The following is an 8,080-nucleotide window of genomic DNA, read 5'->3' as shown; positions in this document are numbered from 1 at the left end:
CTCCCCTTCCTGGACCTCTCTGTCTCCATATCGGGCAACCACCTCGAAACCGATATTCATTTCAAGCCCACCGACTCCCACAGCTACCTAGAATACTCCTCCTCCCACCCACCTTCCTGCAAAAATGCTATCCCCTATTCCCAATTCCTTCGCCTCCGCCGCATCTGCTCCCAGGATGAGGCATTCCACTCCCGTACATCTCAGTTGTCCTCGTTTTTCAAGGACTGCAACTTCCCCCCCTCAGTGGTCAAGAACGCCCTCAACCGTGTCTCCCACATCTCCCGCAACTCATCCCTCACACCCCGTCCACGCAATAAGAACCAAAAAAGAATCCCCCTCGTCCTCACGTACCACCCCACCAACCTCCGGATCCAACGCATCATCCTCCGACACTTCCGCCATCTGCAATCCGACCCCACCACCAAAGACATCTTTCCCTCCCCACCTTTATCTGCTTTCCGGAGGGACAACTCTCTCCGTGACTCCCTTGTCCGCTCCACACTCCCCTCCAGCTCCACCACACCCGGCACTTTTCCCTGCAACCGCAGGAAGTGCTACACCTGCCCCCATACCTCCTCCCTCACCCCCATCCCAGGCCCCAAGAAGACTTTCCACATCAAGCAGATGTTCACCTGCACATCTGCCAATGTGGTATACTGCATCCGCTGTACCCGGTGTGGCTTCCTCTACATCGGGGAAACCAAGCGGAGACTCGGGGACCGCTTTGCAGAACACTTACGCTCGGTTCGCAACAAACAACTGCACCTCCCAGTCGCGAACCATTTCAACTCCCCCTCCCATTCCTCAGACGACATGTCCATCCTGGGCCTCCTGCAGTGCCACAACGATGCCACCCGAAGGTTGCAGGAACAGCAACTCATATTCCGCTTGGGAACCCTGCAGCCCAATGGTATCAATGTGGATTTCACAAGTTTCAAAATCTCCCCTCCCCCCACCGCATCCCAAAACCAGTCCAACTCGTCCCTGCCTCCCTAACCTGTTCTTCCTCCCACCTATCCCCTCCTCCCACCTCAAGCCGCACCTCCATCTCCTACCGACCAACCTCATCCCGCCCCCTTGACCTGTCCGTCCTCCCTGGACTGACCTATCCCCTTCCTAACTCCCTACCTACACTCACCTTTCCTGGCTCCATCCCCGCCTCTTCGACCTGTTTGTTTCCTCTCCACCTATCCTCTCCTCTATCCCTCTTCTATCCGCCTCCCACTCTCTCCCTATTTATTTCAGAACCCCCTTCCCCTCCCCCTTTTCTGATGAAGGGTCTAGGCCCGAAACGTCAGCCTCTCTGCTCCTATGATGCTGCTTGGCCTGCTGTGTTCATCCAGCCCTGCACCTTGTTGTCTCGGATTCTCCAGCATCTGCAGTTCCTACTATCTCCGATGGTAACATGTTGTTCATTTTCTGTCTTTTTTTAAAATTGGGTATCAGTATGCTTTTTCACCCTCAGGAATCAAAATGAAAACAACTAGCCATTCATGTTACGCAAGGATATTACTGAACCAAAATTCTGCGGACAGTGTATATCACAAATTAAGAAAATGGTAGAATTGCTGAGTAGCTCAGGCAGCTCCTGTGGAAAGAGGAACTGAGTTAATAGGGGCTATGGCTTCCCCCCAGTCCCATTCTTCCTGTGGTTCCCCTGGGAGGGGGAGCCTGCCCAGTAGAAGAGTGGCCACTACACAGGAAAAGGAAGTTGCCCCTTTAAGAGGCTTCAGGTGAGAGAAACCTGGTGGGTAATACTTTTGGGAGTCCCTCCAATTGGCCCAGGAGACCCAGTAAGGAGGGATTCTCCCATCTGCAACTGGATAGGTGCTCTTTTTAATTTTAAAAGCGTAACTCGCTTGATTAAAATCTGATATTTTTCACGAACTCAGTGTCCTAATCTTGTTTAATAGTATGTCTCCTTAGACAGCACTTGCCAAAGCCATGACCACTTCCATCGAGAAGGACAAGGGTAGCAGATGCATGGGAACAACACCATCTGCAAGTTTCCCTCTAAGACACTCACCATCCAGACTTGGAAATGTATCACCATTTCCTCAATGTCATTGGGTCAAAATCCTGAAACTGCCTCATGGCTTACAGCACATGGACTGCAGCAGTTGAAGAAAAAGGGTCACCATCGCTGTCTCGAGGGCAATGAGGGTTGGGTAATGAACGCTGGACCAGCCAGTGACATCCACGCCCCAGAAAATGTCCTGAAATGGTCATTAATTATCTCCTTTAGGACCTCAATTGACACTCTGGCAGGTGGGCTCCCTTCACCCCTTCGATCAGTAAAATTACAATGGAGACAAAGTGCCGCCTATTGGATTTAATATTTCTCTGAGCTTCACGCCATCTTCAAATGTGCATGTGGTGGAGCATACAGTTCAACCAGTAGTTTTAGATTAAGATTTTGTTTTAGAACACTGAACTTTAATCAGAATTAGAGTTAATTTATATTGTTTTAAATGCCAGAAACAGTCCCAAATCAGTTAAACTTGTTGTAGAAGAAGCTCATTCACAGACACAGCAACACACTGACTGACTGATGATTTTAATTGAATCAAATTCTTTGTTAAATATTAATATTTTTAAAAATATTAACAGATACACATGATATAGGTACAGATTTCAAACTATTCAGTCCAACTTCCAAAAACCGCTTAAACCCAACAGCTTGAACATTGAAAATGAAAAGGTATCTAATATAAATGTCTACATTCAGAACATTACAGTTCCTGCTATCTCTGGTATCTAATATCTTGTGGTTTTAAACAGGAGTTGTGTGGGAAACTGCATAATTCATATGTATGGAGAAATGTAATGCCAAAACTACTTCATGTTTCTCTTGTGATGCAGTTTTTGTCCCCTTAGCCTTTTATGGCTTTGCAAGTTATGCTTCCATTGTATAGGGCCAGAATGATCTATGTCCAAGTCAGAATGGTGTGTAACATAAAAGGATAAGTAGAGGTGATGATGATCCCAAAACATTGCCACTATCGTTCTTTTTGATGGTAATCACAGGGAAGGGAGCAACTTTTTAAAAACTATTCGATTGGCAACGCCATGTGAGGAGTAACATTTGAGGGAGCCCAACAATAGCCTCGTGTCACTAGCCTTACAGCAACTTATGATTTTTCAAACTTGGCACAACTCACCTCCTTGTTTTAAACAGGAAATAGCAGAAACAGAGGAGAAAAGTGAAGAAATTAAGGGGAGAAATTAAACATCAGCATGCCCTAAAAAAAACTATTCATAGCTACTCTAACTCCTGATTCTATTATGACACTTGCTGAGAATTGTTTTTGTGTCAGTAAGGGAAGAGTCACAGGTGACAGTCATATTTCCCACAGTCTTGCTGATAGGATTTTTAACTCTCAAGCATCTTTTACTCATCTCCCCCACTCTGACAGTATTAACTTAAGGGAGTTAATACTGTGAACTCCTGCTGGTGTAATTGGAAGTGTGTGCCACTTTCACTCACTTGCATTTTTCTTTTTCCGGATTGCAATTAAAATTTACAGTGCTAGAATGTGCACAGAAGACAATGTGAATCTGCGGTTTTGAAAGCTCTTTAGTAGTTATAGGCACCATCAGCTGACAATATTGTGGATATATGAGGGTTACAGAAGAGCCTCCTGGTCAAAAAGGGAAGCCTGTACTATGGCCAAAATAGTATGTCTCCATTGCCATTAACTCAGGACCTGAAACCATAAAGGTGGCATTAGTGTTTTTCAAAATCAAACTTATTTTATGAATATTTCAGGTTTCATTGGTTTCAGTTTACTCATATATGCATCATTATCATTTGCTGCAAACAGCTTAGAGCACTTAACACATCTCATTGTTGGCACACATTGATGGTTACATCAGAGTCAAGGACATGTGTTTTACATAGGGAGAAAAAATGTTGTGCTTTTATTTTGTTCACTCTTTATTAAATGTTCATGCTTTTCAGTATTGTCTTCACTGCTTGATTGGACATTGCTGAACTTGTAGCTTTAGCTGCGCCTCCTTGTGTGCAGTTTCAAGCACATTATTCAAGATTGCTCTGAGTGGAGATTATTGAAATGTTGTACATAAACTCAAACTCTGTAACGAATCTGCCAGCCAATCCCTGAGATATTGCCTTGGAAACAGAAAGAACTGCGGATGCTGGAAGCTAGAGTCAATAAATATGGAGCTGGAAAAGCACAGCAGGTCATACAGCATCCGAGGTGCAGGAAAGTCAAAGTTTTGGGCCAAAACCCTTCATCAGTGTCCTAACAAAGGGTTTTGGCCCGAAACATTGACTTTCCTCCTCCTCGAATGCTGTCTGACCTGCTGTGCATTTCCAGCTCCATACTTATTGACCTTGAGATATTGCATTTTTGCTGAAGTTCTGCTCAGCAGTTGAATGTCAGGGTGAATTCAGGACTAATTATTTACCTATTTATCTAATAGATGAAATGTGCAAATACTTCATTATCCTGGGTAATTGGCCTGGAATTGAACTCAATTTGGTTGGAAAGGAGGCAGTTAATCTTGGATGCTTTGGTCTTGAGCAATTAAGGGGTTGCTTGACCTGATAGTGGCTGAGAAAGTTTTGATCTAGGCGGCAATCTTTGAATGTAGCTGCTGCAGAGAGTGATAGAAGGATCTATTGATGGAATGAGACAATGTTTTATAATCAGATATTAAGTTGAGGGACATTCAAATTCATGCTGATTGTAGAGTCAGGCGAGTGATACATTTAGTGTTCTGAGTATGTATGAAAAGAGCTATTTCATAGTACATAAGATCCCAGAGAATTGGAAGCTGGGTCTGTAGGGTGCCAGATTTTCTGCTCTAGTTAAGTTCAATAAAGCTTGTTGATCTTAACATAGTATATGGATGGATACATTGTAGAAGGCATTATGTAATTTGATATTTTAGTTAGATACATATGATGGCGCTGAACGATGGACTGTAGCTGCTATGCTAGAGACTCCTTATTTAAGGGTTAGTGGGCAAAGCAAAAGAATACAACAGTTAGAGATGATTGCAACTGTATAATGTGTGTTTGAATATTTAAGGGTATTTTAAAAATATGTTTCATTGCTAGATAGCAGGCAAATTGATCTATCCATGCACAAGTGATCTCCTGCAGTGAATTGCTGGCCCTTTTCTGATTCCTTAGATCTTTCCCCTGCATTCTCTCCTGATAAATTTTCTTGATATTGTTCATTGTCAGCTGGATTGTATAATGTATTACAGTGGACATCTTTGCTGGTCAGTAGAATTTGATCAGGCACTGGAGCCACTGCTTCTGAATGTCTATTATATTCTCCATTGTAGGATCAGAAGATATATGCACGCTATTATGTGGGAGTTTAAGAATGGTGCATTGGAGTAATGAGCATCCACTGCCACAGAATGCCCCGAGAGCAAACCATTTGTTTGCTGAGTATTTAACAAAGACGGGTTATCAATAAAACATGGGAATAAAACATGCTGTATACTGGCAGCAACCTTGGCATTCCCATGTATAAACTGATTCTGATAATTGTACACTAGCTACCACTAGCTAGTCGTTCACAGAGGAGAAGCCCTTCCTGTTCACAAATTTAACATTCCTCTGCAGTGAAGCGTGAATTCCTGCATATTTCTATGGAATTTTGGAAAGGGGCCATTTGGAAGAAACCTATTGTCTGTGGCTACTTATCACTGCAGCTAAAGAAGAGGTGAGGAATTTCACAGCTTTACCAACATATCGTATGATTTGATGAACTGCAGACTGACTTTTCCTGCAGATGTCATGTACTGTCTCCAGGAATTATCACACTCTCCAGCCACTCGCACAACTACCCCAAAAGGCAATCAATCCAAGGCCTTGTCAGACGATGGCAACCCCACCTGCACTGTGGGTCCAATTCAGTCTGCAATATATCACATAGCTGCTGCACAGGCTCTCCAAATGACTTAAACTTCCAAACGTTTCCCCCAGTAAAAATCTGACAATATGCACTCCTTTACCTGTGATGTTAACACTACTTGTCCTCACGTTTTCTGCAAAGCTCACTCTTATTCCTTACAAGCCAAATATTGTAGTGATCACTATTCAGTAGATATACAGAAGTTATGAAAAAGGATAGACGAAGAGTAAAAGTTTAAAATTGGAGCAATTTTTAAAAGTCAACATATGATTTGGCCAAAGTGAACTAGGAACAGCTACTTCAATGTAAACTGGTGTCACACTAGTGGGAGGTGTTAAGAGATTTCAGGACAAATATGTCACCATACAGATAAGTGGTGGGACTCACAAACCATCATGGTTTTGGACGTCAAACAGCGTACAGAGTAGGACAAAATGAAGAAAGAAAGTTAAGACGCACTGCAAAAATTCATACAAGCTCCTCGGACAGCACCTTCCAAAATCCATGACCACTTCTATCTGGAAGAACAAGGGCAGCAGATACATGGGAATAGCACCATCTTCAAGTTCCCCTCCAAGCCACTCATTATCCTGACTTGGAAATATATCGCTATTCCTTCACTGTTGCTGGGTCACAGTCCTGGAATTCCCTCCCTAATGGCATTGAGCGTCAACCCACAGCAGGTGAACTGCAGTGGTTCAAGAAGGCAGCTCACCACCACCTTCTCAAGGGCAGCTAGGGATGGTCAATAAATGTTGGCCAGCCAGTGATGCCCATATCCCACAAAATGAATTTTAAAAAATGTTGTCCCTCAACAACACAATGCTGCAGAAAATGTAGAGCAATAAAGAAAGTGAGTGTTGTATAAAGTAATGGTTCTGAAAGGGTTAATGTTGAGACTGTGTGTTGCTCCTCTCAATCTGCTGATTTCATACAATCTTAGGTGAGGAATCAGAGAGCCTTTGAGATCCTAGTGGGTCAGATATGTCATTGTTGGCTCCTAATAGTCTTTGTGATTATGCGTAACTAGCCAATGTAACTTGTAGTTATTACTACCATGCCATAAATTACATCTTGATGTTAAGACAAGTGTGTCCTCTTTCTTTACCTCTGTTAACCAAGCGGACTCTTAGATCCAGTATAGATTGGAGGACTGGGGACTCTTGTTGCACAAAAGTTGTTACAGAAAAGATTTACCAGGATGTTGCCTGGTATGGAGGGCATTAGCTATGAGGAGAGGTTGGAGAAACTTAGGTTGTTCTCACTGAAACGACAGAGGTTGAGGGGGGACCTGATAGAGGTCTACAAGATTATGAAGGGCATGGACAGACTGGACATTCAGAAGCTTTTTACCAGGGTGGAAGAGTCAGTTATCAGGGGCCATAGGTTTAAGGTGCGAGAGGCAAGGTTTAAAGGTGATATATGAGGCAAGTTTTTTACACAGAGGGTGGTGGGTGCCTGGAACTCACTGCCAGGGGAGGTAGTGGAAGCAGATGCAATAGTGACTTTTAAAGGGCGTCTTGACAAATATATGAATGTGATGGGAATAGAGGGATACAGGTCCTCGGAAGGGGTAGGGGGTTTTAGTTGTGACGGGCAGCATGTCAGTGCAGGCTTGGAGGGCCGAAGGGCCTGTTCCTGTACTGTAATTTTCTTTGTTCTTTGTTCTTTGTTCACAGTGGTAGTGTCCCTACATATAAGCCAAGAGACCTGGGTTCAAGTCCTGTCTGTTCCAGAACTATGTAATGACATTTATGAACAGGTTGATCAGAAAAATAGGTTAATTAAAATATTAGAGTAGAGGACTTGGGGCTGTTTTGGCACAGCAGTAGTGTCCCTACATCTGAGCGAAGAAGACTGGGTTCAAGTCCTGCCTGTTCCAGAAGTCTGAAATAACATCTCTGAACAGGTTGATTAGAAAATATCTAGGATTAAGGCCTCCAGGGACCAGTGGACATCCCAGGGATTCAAGTGCATCATCACTTCTGGTAATGACATGTTAATTTGAGTTTGCTAAATTTCCTTTGTACATTTCAGTTGACTTTTTTTTCTTACAGTGCCCCACCAAGGTCTGTCTGATCTCTTTAATGTTTATTGAAAAAAGAGGGTTCTTAGCAGAGTTACGGTACAGTTAGATGGACTTCTCTTTACATAGAAACATAGAAGGTAGGAGCAGCAGGAGG

The sequence above is a fragment of the Rhincodon typus genome, chromosome 1 (assembly GCF_021869965.1).
Source record: "Rhincodon typus isolate 14 chromosome 1, sRhiTyp1.1, whole genome shotgun sequence".
NCBI lineage: Eukaryota > Metazoa > Chordata > Chondrichthyes > Orectolobiformes > Rhincodontidae > Rhincodon > Rhincodon typus.
The sequence above is the reverse complement of the archived record's forward strand: the minus strand, read 5'-3'. Positions refer to the sequence as shown.